Source organism: Sminthopsis crassicaudata, chromosome 2 (assembly GCF_048593235.1).
Source record: "Sminthopsis crassicaudata isolate SCR6 chromosome 2, ASM4859323v1, whole genome shotgun sequence".
NCBI classification, from domain to species: domain Eukaryota; kingdom Metazoa; phylum Chordata; class Mammalia; order Dasyuromorphia; family Dasyuridae; genus Sminthopsis; species Sminthopsis crassicaudata.
In genome coordinates this window covers 461,059,438-461,071,855 of record NC_133618.1, presented here as the reverse complement: position 1 = coordinate 461,071,855, position 12,418 = coordinate 461,059,438, and positions in this window count along the sequence as shown.

Below are 12,418 nucleotides of genomic sequence, written 5' to 3'. Positions count from 1 at the left end.
TTTGCCCTTAAGAATATAATATTCCATCTCTCTAATTAATAGAAGCTGTTAAATTTTGTGTAATCCCTACTGTGGCTTCATAAAATGTAAATTATTTCTTTTTGACTGCTTGTAATGTTTTCTCTTTGACTAAGAGGTCTGGAATTTGATTATATTATTCCTGGGAGTTTTCATGTTCTCTTTTTTCTGAAGGTGATCACTGGATTCTTTCAATTTCTATTTAATCCTTTAGGTTCTAGAATATCAGGGTAATTTTCCATGATAATTTCTTGAAAGGTGAGGTTTAGGTTCATGATTTCCATGTAGTCCAATAATTCCTAAATAATCTCTTCTGGAACTATTTTCCAGGCCAGTCATTTTTCAGTGGGATATTTTATATTTTCTTCTATTTTTTTATTCTTTTCATTTTGGTAAATTGTTTCTTGTTGTCTCATAAAAATGCTTTAGAGTTTACAAAAATTTGGAAAAACTTTACCTCATTTCATCCTCACAACAATTTTATGAAGGAGACAGTATTATCATCCCCATTTTCTAGATAAGAAAAATAAGGAAGTACAGTGAATGCACCATGATCTCACAGCTGACATCCAATAAGGTGAATGGTGGTCAGACATTAGGAATCATTGAGTTCAACATCTCAACTCCTTTTTATTTAACAAATGAAGAAATTAAAATAACAAGACAAGTGACTGGCCCAAGATCATCAGTGTCATAAAATTCAGAGCTGGGTTTTAAACTCAGGTCTTCTGATTTTTCTGATCAGTGTCTATTCCTGCATGGCAGGAAGACTGCAGGCTGAAGTCTATGACAGCCAAGTTACTATCCAGTGGGGAAGAGGTAGTAAATGAGTGTGTCACTGTTTATTCTCAAAGGGGAAATTGTGTCTCTGCCTCTTCCCAAAGTGCCATGGTGGTTTTCTGATGGATTAGGAGTAGGTCCTCATGGGAAAAGTTGACATGCACAATGGAAAGTGCTCTAAATATTTTTTAAAGAGCTCTAAAGAGAAATTTGATTTTCTCTGGGACTCCTGAGAATCTTTAAGAGTGGATTTGTTTGGGTAAATTGCAAGTGAGCCTCCTCCCGTGCACACCTGGGAATGGTTGTTTAATTGGACCACACCTGGTGCTGATTATGCCTTCTCCTGCCTTGTTTCTCATTTGGTGCTTTGTGGCTGAGCCTCAGTTAGTGTATGGTGGTGCAGGAGAATGCCGAGTCTCTGAAAACGTAACAGAGAAGGTTGTAAAAAGATATCACCCATTTGAACTATTGGATTTAATTAGCCTGTCATTGCTACATACATTTCAAAAGGGAAAAAAAAAAGATTCAGCAGATTGAACTTAATAAAAAAATTCTTCTAATTTTTATCTTTCTCAAAATATTAGGAATTTCTTCTGATTTTTACTTCTTTCTCAATTTGGTTATGTACATCTTCTCCTCCCTGAAAAAAAACAACACTTCAAATGCCTCCCCCATTTGGAGCCTCAGTTTTCCTATTTGCTAACTGGATTTTAGAGTAAAAACCAACAACAACCAGCAATTCTTTGAAAATACTTTTTGAGACAGAAAGGACAAGTATCCTTGCAGCCATTTTATTGGAAAGTAAATCTGAAATAAATAAAAGAACTTGACTGAGTTACACAGCTGGTAAGAGACTAAGAATTCAAACTCAAATTTTCTGGCTCCAAACTGAATGCTCTTTCTACTATAACACAATTGCTTTATCTGTAAGACTCTATCTGTAACATCCTATAAGCCAATAAGTCCCCATCCCATTATCCTAAAAGCATTGGTGAAAACTGCCTATTCTCAAAACTTTAAGGGTACTTAATTACAGAACTAGAAGGAACTTTAGGAATTATTCAGTCCAATCTTCTAATTTCACAGGGAAGGAAACTGAGTCTCATAAATATAACCTGACTTGACTAAGGTCATACAGATAATATCTATGAAACCTGTGATTTAAATGTGGGTCTTTCAACTCATAGTTGAATATTCTTTCCACTAAAACACACTGCTGTTGCCTCTGCCAGTAGATAATTGATGTGTGATTATTATTTTTAACTTTTAAGGCAGCAGGAGAGTTAAAGAGTATCCCTTCAAAGCTTTTTTTTTTTCTTTTTCATTTCATATTTTTTCTTTATCCAAAAGCTGCAGAGCTAAAATAATTTATTTTGGATTTGAATAGAATATGATAAGCAGGAAAGGGGGCAGGCAGGGGTGCCCACAGCCTGAGCATTAGCTTTTAAATTACCCACTTCATGTGGGTCTGAGCTCGGACATGAAAGTATTGGTTGCTGAAGGGGTATGTGTGTTGTTTCTCCATAAAAGCTGCTGGAGCAGCCTGGAGAGGAGAGGAAGGCAGGGGAGAAGATGGAAGGGAATATAGGGGGAAGAAAGGGAATGTGAGGGATCATGACAAGGTGGGGGTGTGGATATTCCTAAAGCAGATAACAGAATTAGGAAAGTAAATCTCAGCTCTTATCACCCCATGAAGAGACAACTGCAAGAAAGTCATTCTCCTATCTCTAAGCTCCCCATAACATTAAGTCCATCTTGCACCACAAAGCCAGTAAAATACCACTTTTGTCTATATGTCTTCTGTAAAAACCTTTAAAACTCTCTATTGCTTTCCTAATCCAAATTTTAATTCTTCTGCCTAATCTCTAAAGTCTTCTAAAATCTATCCCTACTTGGTCTGTATTCAACCTCATTTTCCACTGCTTTCTAACTTGACTGTCTCACTGTAGTCAGACTTATCTCTCTATAAATCAAGCAAGCATTTATTAAGCACCTACTGTTTTAGGGATTTTTTTGAAGGGGAGAGGGAATACAAAAACAAAAACAAGGCAGTATCTGCCCTCCTTATAGTCTCTGAGGGTGAGGAGCATATTATGTTTACAGAAAAATCAACATAAGAATTATTAAAAATGAATCCAGTAATGCTGAGTGGAGAGTGGGATAATAAAAAGAAATCAGGAAAATTAGGAAGAAAGTGGAACTTGAGCTGAACCTTAGAGAGAAGTAAGAGGTGGGGGAATAGGGAGAATATTCTAGGTTTTAGACTGTATAAAAGAAACAGAAATGGAATAAACAGTATGAATAGTAAACAAGTCAGTTTAGGACATAGATGTGTAAAGGTGAATAATATATAATCAGAACAAAAATCTATTAGAGTCAGGTTGTGAATGGCTTTAAATGCCAAACAGAAGGTGGTTTTTCTTGTTTTGTTTTGTTTTTAATTCTAGAGGTAACAGGGAATCACTGAAGCTTCTTGAGCAGAGGAATGGCATGATCAGGAAGATCTGAGTTTAAATCTAGGCTCAGATATTTACCAGCTGTGTGACCCTACACAAGTCACTTAACTTGTTTCTTCATGTATAAAATGGGGATCATAATAACATCTGCTACGTAGGTTGTTTTGAGAATCAAATGAGAGAATAATTGTAAAAATCATAACACAGTGCCTAGTATATAGCACTTTTGTGCTATATAAATATTAAATGTTATTATTATTAAACCTCTGTTTTAAGAATATCAATGTGGCATTTATTTGATGAAAAGATAGGAAAAAAGACTGGAGTCAAGGAGACTAATTGGAAGTTTATAGAAATAGCTTAGGCAAGAGGTTATGAGGGCCTGAACTAAGATAGTTACCTTGTGAGTTAAAGATGGATACAAGAAATATTGTTGAGACCAGATCAGGAACTAATTGGATACAGGGTACAGGAGAGCAGAGAGAGTGAAAGTAAAGTATAAGAGTGCTCTTAAAATGTGAACATTGCTGAGCTAATCAATCAACCTAAGTGTTTACTATATATCAGGTACTGTACTAAATACTGGGGGTACAAAAAACAAACAAAAAAAAAAAACAAAAGGCATTCATTCCCTCCCCTCAAGAACTCATAATCTATTGAAGGAGACAGCAAGCAAAGTAACATGTACAAATCAGCTATATGCAGGATAATAGGAAATCATTAAGAGAGGGAAGACATTATAATTAAGAAGGGTTGGAGAAAACTTTCTGTAGAAGGCAGGATTTTAGTAGGGACTTAAGAGAAGCCAGGGACAGCAGTAAATACACATGATGGAGAGCTCTAGGTGTGGGGGGCAGCCAGAGAAGGTGTCTGGAGCTGGGAGCTCAGATGCTTGTTTGAGAAACAGCCCTCAGACCAGCGTTGCTGGATCACAGAGTGCATGGCAGGGAGTAATGATGATTGGAAGAACGGTGATGTCCTTGACCGAAATAGGGAAAGTGGGAAGAGAAGCAGGTTTCTTCTTTCCTGCACACCGAAATCTCTTTTGTGTCACAGAATGCAAGAACTTTTAAGGGATTTGATTGACAAGATTGAATTCTGCTTTCAATACTTACTATCTGTGATCCTAAGCAGGTCACAATCTTTGTGAGGCTCAGTGACATAATCTATAAAAATAGAGATAATAGGATGGGGATTTATAAAGTAGGAACAATAATTACATTAACTAATACTCTTAATTTATTTGGTGCCTTCCTTACCACCACCCAGCAAAGATATTGTTGACAAAGCAGAGAATGCCCAGAGGAAGAGAGCCAAATTAGGGGTGGGATTAGAGCCTATGTCATATAAAGAGAGACTGAAGGACTATGGATTGTTCTGCAGAGGAAGAAGTGACGTACGGAAATGTGGCAGCTGTCCTCAATTAATTTGAAAGACTTTCACATGAAAGAGGCCTTGTCTTGCTTTGCTTCGTATACAATTCTAGGAGAACTGGTGCAAGGTGTAGAGAAATATTTGGTTCAATATAAGGAAAATCATTCTAACAGAGCTGTCTCACAGTGGAATCATCTGTCTCTGACTTCATCATTGAAAATCTTCAAGCAGAAGTCTAACGCTTATTTGTCGGTACTGTTGTAGAAGCTGTTTCCTACTGAGCTATGTGGTAGGTGATGTGACCTTCAAGGCCTTTTGGGCTCAGAAAACTTGTGATTTTGCTACTTGAAATTAGTTACCACTCACCTATTAGATGCCTCATCTAGAGCACAATGTAAACTTCAAGGCTTACTGTGATCCTGTGTCCCACATGACAAACTAGTACATGAATGGGAATAGAACAGGTGCTCCATTAATCAGTACCTACATAGTGCTAGATACTGTATATACATGTATGTATATACATACACATATATGATATATACATATAATGCATAATAACATATGTAGCACATATATATAACTATATATTTATATGTTTACATATAAATAATTAAATAATCCTTAATCTCAAAAAACTTATATTTTAATGGGAGAGATAACAAATACATATATTTCGGAGCTATGGACTTTTAGCTCCTAATTTTCATGCACAATAGCAAGTTGTATTCTCAGAGGGTGTGAGAAAAGATATAGCAAGTAGTAAAGTTCTTCTAACACTAGAAGCTTGAACCTTTATTTTGGTGTCTTCCCCCACATCAATCACCAGTTAGAGTTATAATATTCACAACATCATTGACCCAATGGCTAGTATTACAACATAATTTAATTGAATAATATTACAATTTTTACAAAGAAATACTTGTAGAAAAGATATAGCAAGAAGTAAAGTATAAAAATATTCCTCTCAAAGGAGATACATTCTCCCCTGTACAACCTCAGTCACTGGGGAAAGTGAGCTCAAACTTAAGTTTGCTGCTAGGGAGCATTTGCTTTATTAAATTCACTTGTGAATGAAACAAAGCCACTGGGTAAGTCAGTCACTTGCTGCAGGGTATAACATCTCTGATGAGAGTGGGCTTGGATAAGTTTTCTATATGTGTTTAGTTATATGTTTAGGTCATTGCTGGGGGCTTTGAGGGAATACTGAATTTAGGAAATCTCTGTTATGGAGCCCAGTTCCTGGACCTCTGGTAGCTTATTCTTCTGATTCTTTGAAGTTTATAAGGTTATCTCCAATCTCCTTCAGCTAAGAGCAAGAAAGATTATACACAACAATTTTATCGTTTTTCCATGGATTCCCAAACGGCTGGTTGAGAGTCTGAGACCCTTTTTCCAACTAGAAGACCACAGTAGATCCTAGTTCTCCTCAAAAAGAGAGCGGAAAATGAGAGAGGAGGAGGAGGAGGAGGGAGAATGTTTCCATGTGAGTTTGCAAATTATATCCTCTAACCCCTCTGTCCTTCCCTACTGAATGGTCCACTCATTGATAACAAATGCTCCCTCAGAATGCCAGATAAAACTCATTATAAAAGTACAGACACAAGATATACACGATATAAGGGAAAGTAATACTAATTTACTAGCCAATTGTGAATCAGAAGAAGGAAAGGGGGAAAATGGAAAGGGAATAAATTTACTTAACTAGTCACAATATAGCAGCAAACTTTGCATAGTCAGGTCACTATTTAAACAGATTGGTGGACCAGACAAAACCCCAGCTGCTCATTATTATATTCAGTCTGGGACAGCACTGCTTTTCTCTTGCAAATAGCCAGCTCCTGAAAGTTTTATCTTTTCTACATTCAAAAGTTCTCAGGATTCCCATCTCCCATCTGCTTCTTCTTCCAGAGATTCATTAGTCCCTCCTTCCAGGTGAGGAAAATTGCACTTTCTCATCAGTCACCTTATCAGTAAGGGGATAAAAGTATTTATGGGATTGATATAAAGAGAATAAATACAAATGCATAAAAAGAAGTTTGGAAGAAAGGACATAGGAGATCAGGAGAACAGGAAAGGTTTTATGTTGAAGAATATCAGGAAAAAAAAGGTCATGGAGAAGATGCATGCATCTTGAAAGAAGAATAGGACTCTGAAGCTAAAGAGAGAGTCACTCCAGCCATTGGGAAGAACCAATGCAAAGACTGGGAGGTAGGAGATGGTATGTCATGTGGGAGAAACAGAAATTTAGATTTGTTGGTTGATTTATTTGGAATAAAGAGAAACAGTGTAAAATATAAAATGGATCAACTATCAGCACGGGACAAAACATAATTGAGTAGGAAGCAAGGGTTGTCTTTCCCATTTCTCCACCTCTTTCATCCTTGGTCCTACAACCTGACTATGCATAATCCTTTACAAAGTACTCTCATATACTTCACTTTGTTTGATCCTGATGGCAACAGACAATACCATGAGGCAAACAGAGGAGGAATTCTCTTCACTATTTTATGTTGCAAAAAGCTGAGACTTAGCCATGAACTGATTTATAGCAGGTCACAGAACATTAAATGGCAAAGCTCAGACTAGACCACCCTGTAAAGAGAGTCATCATGATAATGCAGTTGGACTCAGAATTAGGAGACTTGAAGTTAGAATCCTTCTTCTGACAGTTCCTAATTGTGTAACCTTAGGCAAATCATTTAATTTCTATGGATCACAGGATCCTGCTCTGTAAAATTCAGAGAAGGATTCAAACCATACTTACCTCACCAAGCAAAGAAAACGGATGAGGAAATTATCTGGAAGTATCAAAAAAGAGACATTTGATTGCCATTGCTCATCTGTAAAATGGGGATAATAATATTCACTCAGCCAAACTCCTAAGGTGTTTGTGAAGACAACACTCCGGAAAAAAATAGAGCCTTATAGAAAAGTGAGCTATTATTTTATTACCTTAGGAACCTGGTTTGTTTTGGACAGAGTATAATTAAAAAAATATTTCTTACCATCCTCTTCTTAAAGGATAGAATTTATGGAAAAGGCCAGTGCCCATTGGAGAATAGTGAGGGAAGGCTCTTAAACCTTTTCATCTGTACTCATTAGCCAGCCAAAATGACTAAAGATCCCTTTTATGGAATTGGATAATTTAGGGAAAGTGGAGAGAATAAACATTCAATGAGCAAGTTTGTTCTTTTTTTCTTCAAAAGCTTATCAAGTTTACTAATGCTCATGAACTCAACTAAACCTAATTAAACTCAAATTGGGATCTCAGATCCCAATCTATTTGAAAAGAAATAGTGCAGAGAGGAGGAAGACGGAAAAAGGAGATGGTAGGGAAAGATAGAAAGGCATTGTGGAGATGAGCCAAGAGGTACAGATATAAGAGAAAAGGAGCAGCAATATATGGTGGTAGTGGAGCAAGTCCAAGATAAGCAGGAGAAGGTGGAGACAGAAAAATCAACAAGCACTTATTAAACACATATTATATGCCAGACACTATGCTAAGTGCTAGAGATACAAAGAAAATTAAAAAAAAAACATATTTTCAAAGAGTCAATAATTTAATATGGGTGACAACATACACATAACTATGGACAGACAAGCTTTAAACAAGATAAATTGGGAATGGTATCAGAAGGAAGACATTCGTATTAATGGGGATTGGGAAAGTTTTCTTACAAAGATTTTAAGGAGCCCAGGGAAACCAGGAAGAGGAGACGAGGAAGGAGAATTTTCAAAGTATAAGAGGAAGTGAGCCTGAAGCTCAGAGATGGAAAGTGTGAGGAACCTCAGTTGGACCAGTGTCACCGGAATTGTATTTCAGAATCTGTAGAGGGTAGTAAAGTGTAAGACCATTAGAGAGGTAGGAAAGGATCAAGTTCTAAAGGATTTTGAAAACCAAATAGAGGATTTCATATTTGAAGACAGAGAGAAGGGATGGAGGAGGAGAAGAAATGGGAAGAAGAAGAAGACAGAGGAAGTGGGAAAGAGGCAAAAGTACAAGGAGAAAGTTAGCCCAGCAATTTAATCTTAATGAGGAAAGTGTTTAGTTGTTCCCTATTTCCAGTAAGAATAGAAATGATCAAAAGACAAATAGATTGTAAGCTTCCAGGGAATAAGGGTTGTTTTTTTTTTTTTTTTTTTTTTTTGTTGTTGTTGTTGTTTGTTTTTTAATATTTACATCCCAAGAACAGAAAACCTTTCAGATAATAGACATTTAAAATCTCACTGAATTGAGATAATTAGTAATGGAGTTGAGCTATAATGTGAATGAGTAAGGATGGATTCAAGGGTCCCCACCATCTTTCCTTTATTTCCTTCACAATCCTTGAGCCTCTTCTGTGTGCTACCTGATATTCCCAGCTCTAATTCCTGACTGCTTTCACATTGCAAATAAAGAGGTTAAGAAAGCAGTACCTAGTTCAAAATAAACATGTAATAATTCACAATGGCCATTCTCTTTGGCAAAAGGCAAATTATAGACTAAATAAGAGATAAAATAGGCATCGGGAGTGGCAAATATGAAATAAAATTGGGAGAGCATATAGTTAAGCAAAGAAAAAAGACAAGTTCTCCAGGGAAACTCACAATTAACCAGGAGAAAGGAAATACTTTGGGAGTAAGCCATTGGCTGGCAGGTTAGACTAACCAGAGTTAGCCAGAGTAAGAGGGAAGGCACTATGAGGAGGGAAAGAAAGTAACTTCAAGTGGACTTAGTGCTGACCAAGGACTTAGCAAAGATCTTCATCATGACCAGATCTTTTATAGGGGAAATACAACCTTGAGGGTTTTTTTAAAGAAACCAGAGAAGTAAAGGAAGAGGAAGTCAGAAGGAAAGGTCCAGAGCTAGATGGAATGCACCTGGCAGATCAGGTCTCAGACTTGTCCAAAAATACCCAGAGGTTGGAGGATGGACAATGGGGGTTGATAAAAGAGTCTGGGAATTATTTGACAATAGCTTCTTCCTGACCAGGAAGAGTAAGTCACATCAAAAGACAAAACTTTTCCCTTCCAATTTCTAAGGGTTCTTTTTTATTTTTCCAACTTTGCTCACACATTCTCTGCCCTGTCCAGTTCCTATCTCCTCCTTGCTGTCTGTCTCACTCTTATTCCACATTAATGATAGATAGCATTTATACTGTACTTTAGGATGTATAAAGTACTCTACATTTAAGATTTGGTACCCTCAATAGGAGGCCTGTTCAGGGATTCACATAATCAATGGATAAATTTTCTACATGAGTTTAGACTCATTTGCTCCCTCCTTCCCTGGGTGCATGGGAAATCCACCTTTTACTTGTGATAACACCTCTCTCTGACTGTCCAGACTGAGTCCTCTTTCTCTGTTTGCCTCTCCTGCATCAGGCGGACTAAGTCATTTAAATTACCTGGGCTGCTTCTAGGGAGCTCTACAAAAAGGGAAAGGATAGTCACAATTTCTGAGTGACTACCTCTAGTCCCCATTGCCATCCCCGTGACTAGAGGTATGACTAAAACCATTACTCAAAATGTGAAGATTTATATCAGGACCATAATACATTCCTTTTGTCAAGGTTGTTGCAGCAGTGATTCTGGCTTCAGGATTGGCTTAGAGTTATTCTTCATCTCTGTGACTCTATGATTCTATCTCAACCTTATATTTTCCCAATTATCCAGTACAGTGTTACATGTACAGTAAACGCTTAGTGTGCATTGGATTGAATGCATGATTATTTTCTGTATTATATTTATCTCAATGTCTCATCCCTCTCTAAGTGGCCAGGAGTTATATTTGATTTAAACTTTTTATCTTCTTTAGCATACACAGTACCCTGGTATTGTATAACACAGTAGGTATTTAATAAACTCTCACTGGAATAATTTCCTTTCACATATTATTTTGCATCATATTTATTTTTGTTAATAGCTTATTTATTCCCAATAGACCATGAGCTTTTTGAGGGCAAGGATCATATATGATCTCCATTTTGCATCTTTCCTTGCAAAAGACATAGTATTCTATTCACTATAAGTGTTTGATTGAATGTTCATTGAATGAATGCATAGGTGAATGAATGAAAAAATAATACTAAATCTCTTCTGACCTAGATGGTAAGTTCCTTAAGGGAAAAGACTTTCTTCTCCTATCTCTCCTGACAGAGTCTAACATGAGACTGGACACATGGAAAAATCTTAAAATATATTAATTCATTAACTCATCAGTGTCAATTTCTTCCCTGAAACCAAAATTAAAAAAAAAAATCTTCTTAAGGATAGGTCAGCAGTCTCATGTAAAGAATGAAATATTATTATCATCATTATTTTCCTCAGCCATCAATAGATTCTTTTAGATAACATCCAGTTTTTAAATTGGCTAAGATATAGTAGCAGTTTTGGCTAAAGAACCATTTCTATGATTGTATCTAATCTGCAGCCAACACATTATATCAAATGGCATAATGGCATTTTTTCTTTGTTTTGAGGGGGGGTTGGGAGAGTATAGAAGGGAGAGTGCAGTGGAACATTGTTGGTAGAATAATGGTCTGATGATAATTTTCTGCATCTCTAAAAGATGCTTTCATGTCTATCCTCTAAGTTGAAAGGATGAGGGAGGGCTGGTTGTGGACCTTCTGTAGCAATTTTCTTTCTCTTCCCATTATACTGTTCCCTTTGGGATGAGACTGGACGGAATGTTCTGCCTGTTGGTGGACAGCCGAATGGAGATTTCACAGAGATAAAGGACGCACCAGAAAGTAATGTGTGTCCAATTGCAATGACGTGGTTCCCTTGTTGCTAGCCAGGCAGAGATGTGGAACTGCAGATATTATGCCCAGGAGCCCCACCTAGAAGAGAAATTTAGAAGAAAAGTCTCTATTCCCCAGTTGCCCCTCTAGATAACTCTGATGAAGAATAATTGAGAAGCCAAATAAAATTGTGAGGGAAAAAAGCTCTGCAGAGCTGAGTCAGAAGACAAAACTCAAATCTTAGCTTTACCTCTTACTGTGTAACCTGAGGTAAATTACCTCATCTCTCAGGTGCTCTTACATTATCAATATAATGGAGATAATATCCCCTGTCCTATTAACATAAAGGGCTGCCATGATGATTTAATGAGAAGGGATTTCAATTATGCTGCCAAACAACCCTCCCAAAGTGACATTTTGTTCTGCCCTTAAAATCCAAATTCTGAGAACTAATCACCTTTTAAAATTACCCTTCCACAGGTTATTTATGGGTGGACCATAGGCTGTTTCCTAAAAACAAAAAAACAAAACAACACAAAGAAAAGAAAAACTTCTGTAGTTTGACTTTTACTTGGCATTTAAAGCCTTTCAGTACCTGACTTTAGCCTGCTTTTCTACCCTATTTAAACTTGGTTCTCTTTCAACCACTCCGTGGTACAGCCACAATAGCCTTTCTCCCATTCCTCCTTCATGACATTTGATCTCTTGCTTCTTATCTGTGTAGGCCATCTCTTGTACCTGGAATGAAGGAATACCTTAGCTCCATTTCTCAAAATTTCTAGTTTCCTTCAAAGCTCAGGTCAAGTCATCTCAAGACCTATAATGAGGTCATTTTTGATCCTTCCAGCTGCTAATGCCTTCCCTCCCCAAGTTACACTGTTTTTTATTTCATATATATCCATATACATACATACTGTCTATTGCCCTCAGTGCCACCGAATCTTCTCCATATCCTCCAATTGGCTGGGCCAGTTTCATCTTTGTCTTTGTTATACATGAATTTTAGGTGTTTTTTAATTGTATTTTTTAATTTAATATAAAGCCCAGGTCATAGTAAATGCTTAA